This window comes from Lissotriton helveticus, chromosome 1_1, assembly GCF_964261635.1.
Source record: "Lissotriton helveticus chromosome 1_1, aLisHel1.1, whole genome shotgun sequence".
Lineage (NCBI taxonomy): Eukaryota > Metazoa > Chordata > Amphibia > Caudata > Salamandridae > Lissotriton > Lissotriton helveticus.
The window spans coordinates 1,700,192,547-1,700,206,226 of NC_136057.1; the positions used below are offsets into that span (position 1 = coordinate 1,700,192,547).

Below are 13,680 nucleotides of genomic sequence, written 5' to 3' on the forward strand. Positions count from 1 at the left end.
TGGCACGTGAAGGTCTGCAGTTTTCATGATCAATGCAGGTGAGCAAATTTCAAAAATGCAAAGAAAGACTAGAGGACATGGCCACATATTCGAAACTCCCTCATATTAACAAAAATACTAGAGGCACGAGAGCTCATGCAAACATTCATCCGCCATCAATGCAGCTTCATTCTTTCTACAAACTTAGGAACTGTTCAAGTCCATCCTATTTTTTCATCACAAAGTCCCAAAAATGGGCAGCTATTAAAATAAACATTTGTCAAGCACATAATAGCCCAACACCCTTACACAAAAGAACATTACTAACAAGTTTACTTGTGCTCCACTGGCACCCGCTGAGGTGCCTCCCCCATCATGACTGGAAAAGACACAAGACCCTGCTGTCCTACTATTGCAGCTGCTCCAATAGACACACTAACCAACCAGGTGACCTGTTTCATCAACATCAGTTTCACAGAAGGTAAGGTCCCCAGGACCCTTAAGCACTCCTTAGTTACATCATTCTTCAGAAAGAACACTCTACACCCCACTGACCCCAATAACTACCGTCCTATTGGAGACCTCCAGTGGAACTTAAAACAAGCATTTGCAAAGCCATAGGTGTCGCATTTACGCAAGTTTGAGCTATGGGCATTGTAAATGGCAATGCCTTTTATTTAGGTTTTGGTTTTTAAAACATAAATAAAAGGCATTGCCATTTACAATGCCAATAGCTTAAACTCTTGTAAAAGCAAGAACTATTGCATTGCAAATGCTTGTTTTAAGGAGGCAAAAAAAAAGAAAAAAAAAAGAAACAGAGAGCGGTGTCCCTGAAGTGGGCTCCACGCTCAGTATTAAAGTTTTACAAAATAAAAAATAAACAGAGCGCAGTATCCCTGAAGCAGGCGCCATACTCATCAAAGTTAAAAAAAAATGTGGAAACTGAGCGCGGAGTCCCTAAAGCGGACGCTGCGCTCAGCATACAATTTAGAACGAATAACGCTGTATTAGAAAATCGTCCACCATTGTCCCCCTCACTTTCAATAAACAAAATAGTGCTCACCCCCTTATAATGCACACTGTGTAACGAGCCAAGTAAAAGGTCCATGGGCGGTAACAAATGGAGAAAAGGTGGTACCAAGGCTGGACTAACAAGCCTATTTTCGAATCAGAAGCCAGCATTTAGGAAGGACACTGACAAAAGCCAATGACGAATATGGGTGGAGAGTGGGCGGGGCTTCCACTGCATGTCCTAATACAGCATACCTCGCAGAGTGAGCAGCGCATGGTTGCTACTGCTAGGCTCGACCTAAAAAAGTAGTTACCCGCCAACCCCAAGAACACATCAAGTCACACAAAATCCTTGCCATGCATCAATCCGGTTTCAGCACTACCCAGAGACCATGCTGGTAAGCAGGAGTGATGGTCTACATGGACTAGCAGAAGATGCTATCATATGACCTCTGAGCTGGATTTAACATAGTTGACCACAGCTTCCTGTTATTTGGATCCCAAACACAAATACCTCCTGCCTGGCAACCAGATGGCTTAAGTTCTTTGTTGAAGAACACAAGTAAAATGTGAGGAGAGGAAAACTCCAATCTCCTGCCCACAAAGCCTCCTACACAGTTCTAAAACGCCCACCATCATCCTTCTCTTTTAATAGCTAGATATAACCTTTAATAGACCTGCCCGGCACCAACCACCTCAGCTCCTGCAGTTATGCAAACAACATGGAGGTGTACTTCATAGTCATAAGTCTTCCAACCGACCTGAATCGGTAAACAAAAGAATAAAAAGCATCATGCTATGGACAGCCTCAAACTCAACAGCTCTAAAGATCCAGACTACCTTATCAACAGTAATGACCCCCATGAGCGCACGCCGCCTTCTGTGTTGAGCTTGTACTCACAAAAACAATACACAAACTCTCAGAGTGTTTTGGGATGCTGACCTCAGTCTGACCTCACAAGTGGGATGAGTAGCCAAGCAATCTTTCCACCAAACTAGGCTGCTATAAATAACAAAAATCCCTTTCCTCCTCTGTTAACACCTCATAACGGTAGTGCACGGTCAACTCAAGAATAAACTACTGGAAGGCATTGCACATTGGGTTACTAGCCTACCAAAGTCAAAAGCTACAGCAGGTGCAAAATAATGCATGGAGCCTAACCTTGGGCCTGAAAAAATATTAAAGAAGAGCAGCTCACCTAAAAAGCACCTACAATGGCTCCCAGTAAACTACAGGACCACATTTAAGATTCTCTGAGCCAGATGTACGACCTTTCAAAATAGTGCATCGCAAATTAAATCTGCAAGGCGCTATTTTGCATGTACAACAGTGTGTTTAGCACTGTTTGCAATTCCCAAGGGGGTCGCAAATTGCGAGGCTCATGAATATTAATGAGCCTCTTGAAATTTGTGAGCCCATTGTAAATGATAGTCCCTCCCAGGGATGGTGGCCTTCTGGGCTCAGCAGGCCACCATGTCTGGGACTGCTTTTCAATAAAGCAGTTTTCTTTTTTTTTTAAATGCAGCCCGTTATCCTTAAAGGAAAACGGGCTGCAAAATAAGTTTAACTTTTTTTGTGCTCTTAAAAAATATTTTTCAACATACTCACAAAGGGGAAGAGGTCTTCTGTGGACCCCTTCCCCTTTGCGAGTAGTTTACCACCTATTTGAAGTAGGTGGTAAACTGTGAGTGTTTTACGGCTGCAAATGCGGTTGCAAAACACTGGTACATAGCATGTTGACTCGCTATTAGGAAGGGATAGCGAGCGTGGCAAATGCTATTTTGCGAGTCAGTGACTTGCAAAATAGCATTTGTATGTGCTAATACCCTTTTTGGCGGCCGCAAAAAAGGGTCGTACATCTGGCCCTCTGTCTCACATACAATTTCATATGAAGCACAGGCCCTAAATATCTGCACACATGAAACTGTTAAACACACCACAACATGGAACCTACCCTCAGTCGTAGATCGCATCCTCGTTACCCTTGAAAACAGATACAAACGTCTGTGGTTACTGACAGTTCTCAGTGGCAGCCCCTCAACTCTGGAAAATACAGCCCTGACAAATCGACTGTGTCCACTGGAAATATGTCACTGTACTCCACCTTCATTTACAACATATGCCATTACTTGCATTTTTTACTCCGAAAAATCTTTTATAATGCATGGCTTTACAAAGCATTCCATTGCAACGCATTGTCCGTTACAACACAATTTACTATTCTAACTCCACTGGGGCGTTATAATGGGGAATGTGTTGTAATGGTTTTGTGGTGTAAAGCCCTGTATTGTAAAAGATTTTGCGGAGTAAAAAATGTGGGGTAATAGACTGCGTAATAATGCAGTCGTTATAAAGGATGTTTACCGTCCACTGATGCACTTCGGAACAAGATTTGACACTCATACGTTTTAACCCAATGACTTATCCCCCTCCCCACATACTTGTTTTTGATATCATATCTGCCCTCTCCTCTGCTCCACCAGCACCACCCAGACCCAGACTGTGTAACTAACTGCAGACACCCAATACCTGTACAGCTATGTTCATCGGTTTATATGCTAGAAAGTTATGTTGTCTATGTTTTGTTAACCCATTCTACATTGCTACTAATTCTATGCATCAGTGCCTTGAAGCAATTTACAATTGAGTTTTTCAGTGTGAGCAATACACATAATAAACAACAAGCATTGGCAAAACCAATGGGCCTGACATTGATTGCCAGTCTGTTGGCTTTGCTCATGTTTGTTTTGCCTTGTCACAGCCTTTGTAAAATGTTATTCTTGGGGGAGCTGCGGAGCATTTGCCAATATGAAAAATGTTTGTCTAAAAACAAAAATACTTATTGTTCTCAGAAAGCTGACATTGCCGTAGTAGTCTCTTGTTCTGTGTTGCTGCTGAAAGAGCATAATGCCATTGCTCACAGTGACGTTAGCCTGTAGCTGATATTGCAAGCTGTATTAGGTGGAAGGAAAAGGTAAATGACAAGACAATAGACAAATGTGTGAAAAGGTAAATGACAAGACAATAGACAAATGTGTGAAGAGTTGCAATAAAGTAGTGTAAAAGAGCCTAAATGTATATTCTACGGACTCCAGTTTTTTTTATGTCTGGCGTAAAGCAAGATGTTTTGAGATATATCTATATGTATATATATATCCTTCACTGAGGGTAACCTTGTTTTTTGTTGAATGTTTTATATATATATATATATATATATATATATATATATATATATTCACTGAAAAAACCATAGGTTATAGACCATATATAGTTAGGAATTAGCATTTAAAAAACCTTATTTTACTCACACAAAACCATTGAAATTCCATATATAGTTAGTTGCACTAACTATATATCGCGCACCCGCAATCCACTGCTGATCATGTCACATATTACATCATTCATGACATGGTCAGTGACATCACTGATGACATCACTGATGACATCTCAAATGACATCACTGATGACATCACTGATGACAACATCCAGTGACTGTATGTTTCTGTAAAGTTAAAATATGTCTTACATATTGAAGAATGAGTGGATGTATAAGTGTCTGGATGAAGAATTTAGTAGGTGCGTGACTGACTGTATGAGTGAGTGATTAAATGTGTCTCACTGAATGCATGGGTTAGTGACTAAACTGTCTTAATTTGTGCATCATTATGTCTATTGTTCTGTAAACTGCTGCATGTGTTGATCATTAGCTATACGAGAGGCTATATGTGTTATTAATTGGTTGCCCAAGTATTTCTATGGGAGATTGAGTTTGTGTGGGGGTGGCTGGAAGGTGTGTGACTCTGTGCATAGATGTGTGAGCAGTTTATTCACTAGGTGTATGAGTTCAAGAGTGCATGTGGAAACAGCTACATGGGCAGTTGACTGTGTGCATGAGTGTATTGATGAGTGAATGGATATCTCAATGCTACATGTCATAGTAAGTACATATGTAAAACACAGTACATGTGAGAGTTGGCATATATAAATAACTATGCATGAGAGCCACTGAATGAGTGAGTGGTTGTATCGATCATTGTGAACTTGTATCAGGGATTGTATAAGAGAGTAAATATGTGTTAGTATATGTTTCAATAAGTAAGGTGTGTTTAACTGTATAGTTGAAGAAATGGAGGTGAGATTGTTTCTTTGCATGACTGACTGGGTGTGTGAGTAACTCCATGGATGAGTGTCTGTATACACTGAGTGTATCTAAGGTTATATTAGAGTCTGAAGAGGTTTATCGTATTAGCACAAGAATGATGTCAAATGAGATGTCATCAGTGATGTCATCAGTGATGTCATTTGAGATGTCATCAGTGATGTCATCAGTGATGTCACTGACCATGTCATGAATGATGTAATATGTGACATGATCAGCAGTGGATTGCGGGTGCACGATATATAGTTAGTGCAACTAACTATATATGGAATTTCAATGGTTTTGTGTGAGTAAAATAAGGTTTTTTAAATGCTAATTCCTAACTATATATGGTCTATAACCTATGGTTTTTTCAGTGAATTTCAATGGTTTTTTAATAGCAAATATCATAAGCTGTCGAATGTCAAGTACGTGGTAAGTAAAAACATTTTCGTGTTTATGCACACTGATCTGCTTTGAATGCTGCCCCCCACCCCTCATTTCTATTAGGAGTACTCTCTCTTTGCAGATAGTGAAGGGTAGTTAACGCAGGCCTTTGCCCCCGTTGTAATCCGTCGTGCCTGCTTCTCTCTCCATTTGATTGATTGTTCTCTTTGGTTCATTCTCTATTTACAAACAAGCACAGAGTCGCAATACTCTGTTTAGTCTTTGCAGATAGCAAAAAATCGTGTAAAAAAACAAAAGGAATCGAGCAAAATCAGTAGGCCACTAATGGGATCTCTTTTTGACCTCCCTAAAATAGAAACATTAGGAACAACCTGTTGATAATACCAATGTGTATATACATAAGCGGCGTTCATTTGTGTTCACAGTACCCCTTGTTGATTGTTTGAATCCAGCATTGAATTGTTCGAAGTTGGTTCTCTTAAGAATCTTCTCTGCCTGCAAACGAGGAAGAATAGGAATATTCTCTCTCCCTTTGCAGATAGTGAAGGGTAGGTAACGCAAACCTTTAACACGTCGTGCCTATTTCGTTCCTCATTGATTGATTGTTTCCCCAAACATTGACTGTTTGGGAATTGGTTCTTTTTGGAGGTATTCCCTGTTTGCAAATATACGTAGGAAAATCTTTGCAAATAGTGAAAGGGTACGTAATGCGGACCTTTCTCCCCCGTTGTAATCTGTCATGCCTATCTACTCCCCACTGATTGATGCACCTGTTTCACCCGGACCATTTACTAGAGATACGTCATCTGGCCCGACCAGAGAGCACCCCTAGTGAAAAGTACATATGCAATAATAACGAAGTGATCACTGTATCCTGTTAACAGAAACTTTAGCATGAAACAACCTGGAAAGAAAAGAATAGGAAAACGAAAATCAGTAGGCCACTGATGAACATGAACTTTTATTAAACAACGAACAAAGAAACGATAACATAACGTAATGATAAAACCTATTAATGTCCTAGAAACAAGAAAACGTTAAAATATGCCAGTGGTGAGAGACCAGAAAAACAGTAAGAGAAACCAAATCACCCCTCGCTGTCCCACCGCCTGCCACGCCAAAAAAATCGATAGACTAGGGAAAATGCAAGTCAGTAGAACATCCGCCCCCACTCTGGAAACTTCCAAGGTGGGGCAGGGTTGCGGCTACGCCCAGCCGGGAGCAGCCCATATAAGGCGGGTCCTGCTGCCACGCCTCGGCCAGGAGATCCTAACGTAGGGTGTAGCCGGAGGAGAGGCCGAGGCCAGCGGGACCCGGCCAGGGGATTGCCTTTACAACGCTGAAGAGTTGCAGGGGGGGGAATGTCTCCTCGACCCTCCCCTCTCTCTCCCAGTCCGGCCGCGGTGGCCCTTGACAGTTTCAGGTAGTCCCGCCACATGCTCTTCCGGTCCGGCCACAAACGGTCGGGGGGCCGAGGCCGACGGGATCCGGCTGCAGCCGATAAACCAAGGAACCCGTTCATGGGGCCAGAGCCAGGGGCGTCCGGCCGACATCCACCGGAAGCCCGGCCCGAAGACGGACGGGACACTTCTTCTTTCTTGAATAATGGCTGCGACAACACTGGGGGGGGATGTCTTGCACATGCCTCCGACCCCCCCCCCTCGTCCTCATCGCCTGGTCCGGCCATAACAAATCTCAAGCGAGACGCCGTGGGGTGCACTGGGAGGGAGAGACGGTGCGAACAGGCCTCTCCCGCCTCCCCAGGTGGAGGCTTCCCAGCTGCACCCTCAGCGCTCCAGGCGCCCGGAAAAGGGTTCTTCCACTGTGGCCATGCTGCAACGTCTCGCCCGGCAGGGTGGAGCCCGTCCGCTCATTTGACCCCGCGATCGCCAGTAGCTACCGAACTCTCAAAATGGCGGTCGACCTGGCAAGAGCAGGCCCAGCATAAAGAAATGGCCCGGTCACTGGTTGACTCCACCACCGTAGTCCTCCACGACCTTGAAGATTCTAGAGGAGCCGCGGGAGTCTCCGACCCCCGATGGGGAATGACTGCCATGATCGCCCGTGGAGTGACGAAACTGTATCCGCGGGACGTCGCCGCTCCCATGCTGGCGCCAGCCTCACTTTGAATTACTAGAATCCTGCAGACCTCAGTTCCGGTGAAAGCACAGTGTGACCCGGTAGGAAAAATTGTTGCACCCCCTCCCCTTTTTGACTGATAGTTCAAACCACCGATCCTTTCCTTTGCCCTTTTAACGGAACTTTGGACTGCCTCCCCCTCTTTTACATTTTCTAGAGAAAACAAAACATTAACCACTACATTAGCATAGCAGTTGACACCAGAACTGTTTTCAAATTGAAAACCAACAACATCTTCAACAGAATCCTTTTTGTTTCTGCTGTGACCCTGCTACAGCACAGGCATTGTCCCCAGCAGTAATTCTGCAATGCCGGTAAGAATAGCTGTGGTGCCTACTGGACTCACTCACCCCCGCGGCGCCCCACGCCGTTATTTGCTGGGCGGCAACTTACTAGACATCACTTTCGTGCCATCTAGATTTCAGCGCGTTCTGCTGCCTTGGAACTATTCGCACAACAGACTGCTACTGACGACCCACCCCCAGGCAACATCTTCTGAATTTTCATAATTTGAAAGAACTAGTAACATGTCCTCATCAGGAATTCAAAAGAAATTGCCACGGTCTCTTCGTTGTTTAAATGTTTTTACTGTTTTTGTTTTGTTGTATATATTTATATGTTATTAAAGTTTTATATTCCTACTACTTTGTTGGAGTGCTATATATTTTTAATGTGACACATAATTGTAAAAACTTTGATGTACAAAGAGTCATTCCTGGAATCTTCCGCTTCAGGCTCGGTCCCCTCCCCAATCACAATACAGGATGGTTTTCAGATAGTAGGAACACGTGTGGTGTGACGGATCTCATCGGGTGTGGGCCTTGATCTACTATAACTCCTTTGAAGAGGGGTGATTCTTTACAGCTGGAGCCATAAACTACATCTGCAGGGCTAGCTGATAGCCTGGACAATCGGACACAGAGGAAGAGGAGTGTCAGAGGGTGCGGTAGTGAATAGGGCGAAAGGGAGGTGTCGGGCGGGCACAGAGTGTGATTCTCAGGGAAGAGCAGCGCAGATGGGGGGAGGTTTATTGCCCATGCATAAGACAGAGAGCGGGGGTGACCAGTGCCTGGGGAAGATGCTTGCGAGGGTGGGGAGCCATGCTACGAATCGACAGCGTGCAGAGAGTGGGTCTGGTCAAGGCATCTAAAATGGCTGCCGTGCACGACAAAAGTGTGGCATTTCAAAAAAGGCAAGATGGCGCAAACAATGTTTTTCAACACTTCCTCATTTCCTTCGAATCGAACGTTAACAGACGTTGGTGCATATTACCAAAGTTAAGCGATATTTATCGCTAACGATGCTTACCAACGAATTTTTTACCGCTAAGCATCGTCAGAAATTATCGAAGATAAACCTTGCTATTATCAAGGTTTATCGCAAATGCGATAATAAACGGCCGCAATGCATGAATATCGCTAAAAAGTCAGCGATATTCATGCATTACCGAGCTAATGCTCTTAGCCATTTTATCCACCTCCCATTGGATAACATGGCTAAGAACTGCTCAGGGCAGGTGTTACTTTTTGGAGATATTCGCGCTTAGCGCGAATATCTCCAAAAGTTGGTAATAGGAGATAGATATCTTGCATGTTGTAATGCAAATTATTGTGGTATATGGAACTCATACCATAATCTCTCAGGAAAGCAGAAACTGATCCTTTTGGGACCGCCTGAAAAGGCCTAGGGGGTGAGGGGTACTCTACTTTGCCCCCTTTTCACGTTCCGAACTATTTTATTTTACTCTCTTCTGTAATTACACAAAATAGCAGCGATAAGATGCATCGGAGACACACAGTGAGAGAAAGGAGGCCGGAGATGAAGAAGAGATGTCAAATACACATTGGAGATAATATAGTGGCAGAAGGGAAGTAAATATGAGTAAACTTACCATGTAACATAAAAATGTTGCACTCTATACTATAAGTCTCATTTTATACTACAATCACTTCGCTACAACCTCATAAATTAAAAATAAAAATGAATAATGTCTCAAACAATTTTTGATTTCTAAATATAAATTTATTCTTCAGAATTTTCTAAATTTGAAAGAACTAGTAACATGTCCTCATCAGCAATTTCCTCATGAAAAGTCTGCAATGATGATTCTTGTAACTCTATGGTCTCCAAACATTCGATAAATTCGCCATCAACAGATTGATCAAAAAAATCATTCAAGTCATCTCCTCCTTGTGACAATATTTCATTATTGGTGCTGTCAATTTCAATCAATGTAGTGGAATCATTCAAGTCATCTCCTCCTTGTGACAATATTTCATTATTGGTGCTGTCAATTTCAATCAATGTAGTGGAATCATTCAAGTCATCTCCTCGTGACAATATTTCATTATTGGTGCTCTCAATTTCAATCAATGTAGTGGAATCATTCAAGTCATCTCCTCGTGACAATATTTCATTATTGGTGCTCTCAATTTCAATCAATGTAGTGGAATCATTCAAGTCATCTCCTCCTTGTGACAATATTTCATTATTGGTGCTGTCAATTTCAATCAATCTAATGAAATCATACACGTCATCTCCTCCTTGTGACAATATTTCATTATTGGTGCTCTCAATTTCAATCAATGTAGTGGACAATTCAAAAGAAATTGCCACGGTCTCTTCATTGTGAGCCATTTTATTTTGAAATTGCTTGCTGTAAATTGCAGAAAAAAATAATCACTTTCATTTATCGTTTTTAGTAATACATAATATAAAACTAACTTTATCAAGTATTTAGTATAACAGAAGGACTGCAAATAAATAACAGAAAACATTTTTCAAATTATCTTCAAGTGTACAACATAGTTCCCCTTACAAATTAACAACTCACCTTTTTAAAAGTAGGAGAAGTGTTACTACTGTGTAAATCAAACACCAGAAATTCACCACCAAAAATTCCTCACAAATGTACCTCAGACAGTAGTATCACAAAATGGCTGTGGTTTCCTCTCATTTGACATATATACATAACCAATTAACTTTCATCACACACAAATACAAAACCAAAGTAACATTTTAATTGGTTCTAAATTTCAACACTTTCAAATGTGTTTTCCCCATGCAATTTTCCATAGGACATTTACATACGTCTACAGCCTGAATGGCTGAACGGAATTACACCAAACTTGGCAAAATGGTACATCAAACCTAAGAGGTCAGGAAGGATCTACTATGCCCCCTTATGGTCATTTGCCCCTTCGCTTTGGCCTCCTCTTGTCTCTCGATCCTACCGAGAGACAAGATGGCGGCCGCTACGGACTGTTTGGAATGTTGACAGACGCCGGAGAACCAATCAGCTTCGCAAAGCTCCGTAACGCGAAAAGTACGCGAAGCGGAGCGCTGTTACAGATATATATCTTTTTTTTTTAACGTTAATTTCTCAAAATCCACTGGAGCACATATATTGAGACCTAGCAAAGGCACATCGGGCTACCAGTCCCTAATATTTTGCCAAGTTTCGTGCAAATCCATTCAGCCGTTCGATTATTCACATTTAGATACGTCTACAGCCTGAATGGCTGAACGGAATTACACCAAACTTGGCAAAATGGTACATCCAACCTAAGAGGTCAGGGAGGATCTACTATGCCCCCTTATGGTCATTTGCCCCTTCGCTTTCGCCTCCTCTTGTCTCTCGATCCTACCGAGAGACAAGATGGCGGCCGCTACGGACTGTTTGGAATGTTGACAGACGCCGGAGAACCAATCAGCTTCGCTTCACAAAGCTCCGTTGCGCGAAAAGTCCGCGAACCGGAGCGCTGCCCGGTCCGCTGTTACAGATATATATCTTTTTTTAAACGTTAATTTCTCAAAATCCACTGGAGCACATATATTGAGACCTACAAAAGGCACATCGGGCTACCAGTCCCTACAATTTTGCCAAGTTTCGTGCAAATCCATTCAGCCGTTCGGGCTAAAAGTGAGGCCAACCGCCCTATGGAAAACTCAATGTTAAAAACACGTTTTGGGACCCCCCTTTTTTCTCGACCCCCCCTGGACGAACCCCCCCCCCCAATTTTCAGGGGCTGCTCAGAAACAGAATGTGCCATTTTCCTGAAAATTTCAGCCAATTCCGTCCACAAACGCCAAAGTTATTCGACATAGAATTTTCAAAAATCCCATAGAGAAAAAATCCTAACTATATATACCTACTGGCGACCGCCAGTAGGTAATATATATATATATATATATATATATATATATATATATATATATATATATATTCAACAAAATACAAGGTTACCCTCAGTGAAGGAGCCCACACGGGTGAATATTCCTGTTTCTTTTTAATGAAGACTGCAGCATGAAAAGGTAAAACAGCCAACAGCACTGGTCTTGCGCTTTAGCCGACGCGTTTCGGGCTCTTGCCCTTTGTCATAGGCTCAGCTCGAACAGCAATGCACCACCCAATTAGTGCGCCTCTATTCACCTCGTACCTGCCTCAGTGGGCGTGGCCGCTCGCACGGTTTCATGGTACTTGTAGTGCTCACACTTGTGTTCCTCCAGTGAGCGGGCATGCATACTGTTAGTGAAGTTCATTAAATACCACAGTGGGTTGCTGCGACCATTCCAACACAAATTCAACTGCCATTAATAGCCTCCATAACAGCACCTGTCCTCTCAATGGTGTTCACAAATACAGTGGCAAAGGGCAGGAGCCCGAAACGGGTCGGCTAAAGCGCAAGACCAGTGCTGTTGGCTGTTTTACCTTTTCATGCTGCGGTCTTCATTAAAAAGAAACAGGAACATTCACCCGTGTGGGCTCCTTCACTGAGGGTAACCTTGTTTTTTGTTGAATGTTAGCGGCGATCCCAGCCATGAAGGATGCTCCGCCGTGACCAACGGACCTCGGTGCCAGAACAGACAGGCCCTGGCGTCACCGATTACGTCACAGAACTGACAGGCCCTGGTGTCACCGGTTACATCACAGAACGGACAGGCCCTGTCATCACCGGTTACATCACAGAACAGACAGGCTCCGATGTCACTGGTTACATAACACAACAGACAGGCCCTGTTGTCACCGGTTACATCACAGAACGGACAGGCCCTTTTGTCACCGGTTACATCACAGAACAGACAGGCCCTGTTGTCACTGGTTACATCACAAAACAGACAGGCCCTATTGTCACCGGTCACATCACAGAACGGCAGGCCTTGTGGTCACTGGTTACATCACAGAACAGACAGGCCCTGTCGTCACTGTTTAAATCACAGAACGGACAGGCCCTGGCATCACCGGTTACATCACAGAACAGTCAGGCCCCGGTGTCACTGCTTACATCACAGAACGGACAGGCCCTGTCGTCACCGGTTACATCACAGAACAGACAGGCCCTGTTGTCACTGGTTACATCACAAAACAGACAGGCCCTGTTGTCACTGGCTACATCACAGAACAGACAGGCCCTGTTGTCACTGGTTACATCACAGAACGGACAGGCTCTGTCCTTACCGGTTACATCACAGAACGGACAGGCCCTGTTGTCACTGGTTACATCACAGAACAGACAGGCCCCGTTGTCACTGGTTATTTCACAGAACTGACAGGCCCTGTCGTCACCGGTTACATCACAGAACAGACAGGCCCTGTTGTCACTGGTTACATCACAAAATAGACAGGCCCTGTTGTCACTGGCTACATCACAGAACAGACAGGCCCTGTTGTCACTGGTTACATCACAGAACGGACATGCCCTGTCCTTACCGGTTACATCACAGAATGGACAGGCCCTGTTGTCACTGGTTACATCACAGAACAGACAGCCCCTGGTGTCACTGGTTACATCACAGAACAGACAGGCCCTTGCGTCACTGTTTACATCACAGAACAGACAGGCTCCGGTGTCATTGGTTACATCATTGGACAGACAGGCCCTGTCGTCACCGGGTACATCACAGAACAGAGATGCCCTGGCGTCGTTGGTTACATCACAGAACAGACAGGCCCCGATGTCACTGGTTACATCACAAAACAGACAGGCCCCAGTGTCTCTGGTTA

At 43.6% G+C, this 13,680-nt stretch overlaps 1 protein-coding gene across 5 annotated transcripts in view; it reads left to right on the plus strand.

Annotated features, from left to right (window-relative positions):
- The window catches only part of MYO1A (myosin IA), a 388,633-nt gene that overhangs the window by 80,614 nt on the left and 294,339 nt on the right, over positions 1–13,680 (plus strand). The window lies entirely within an intron of this gene.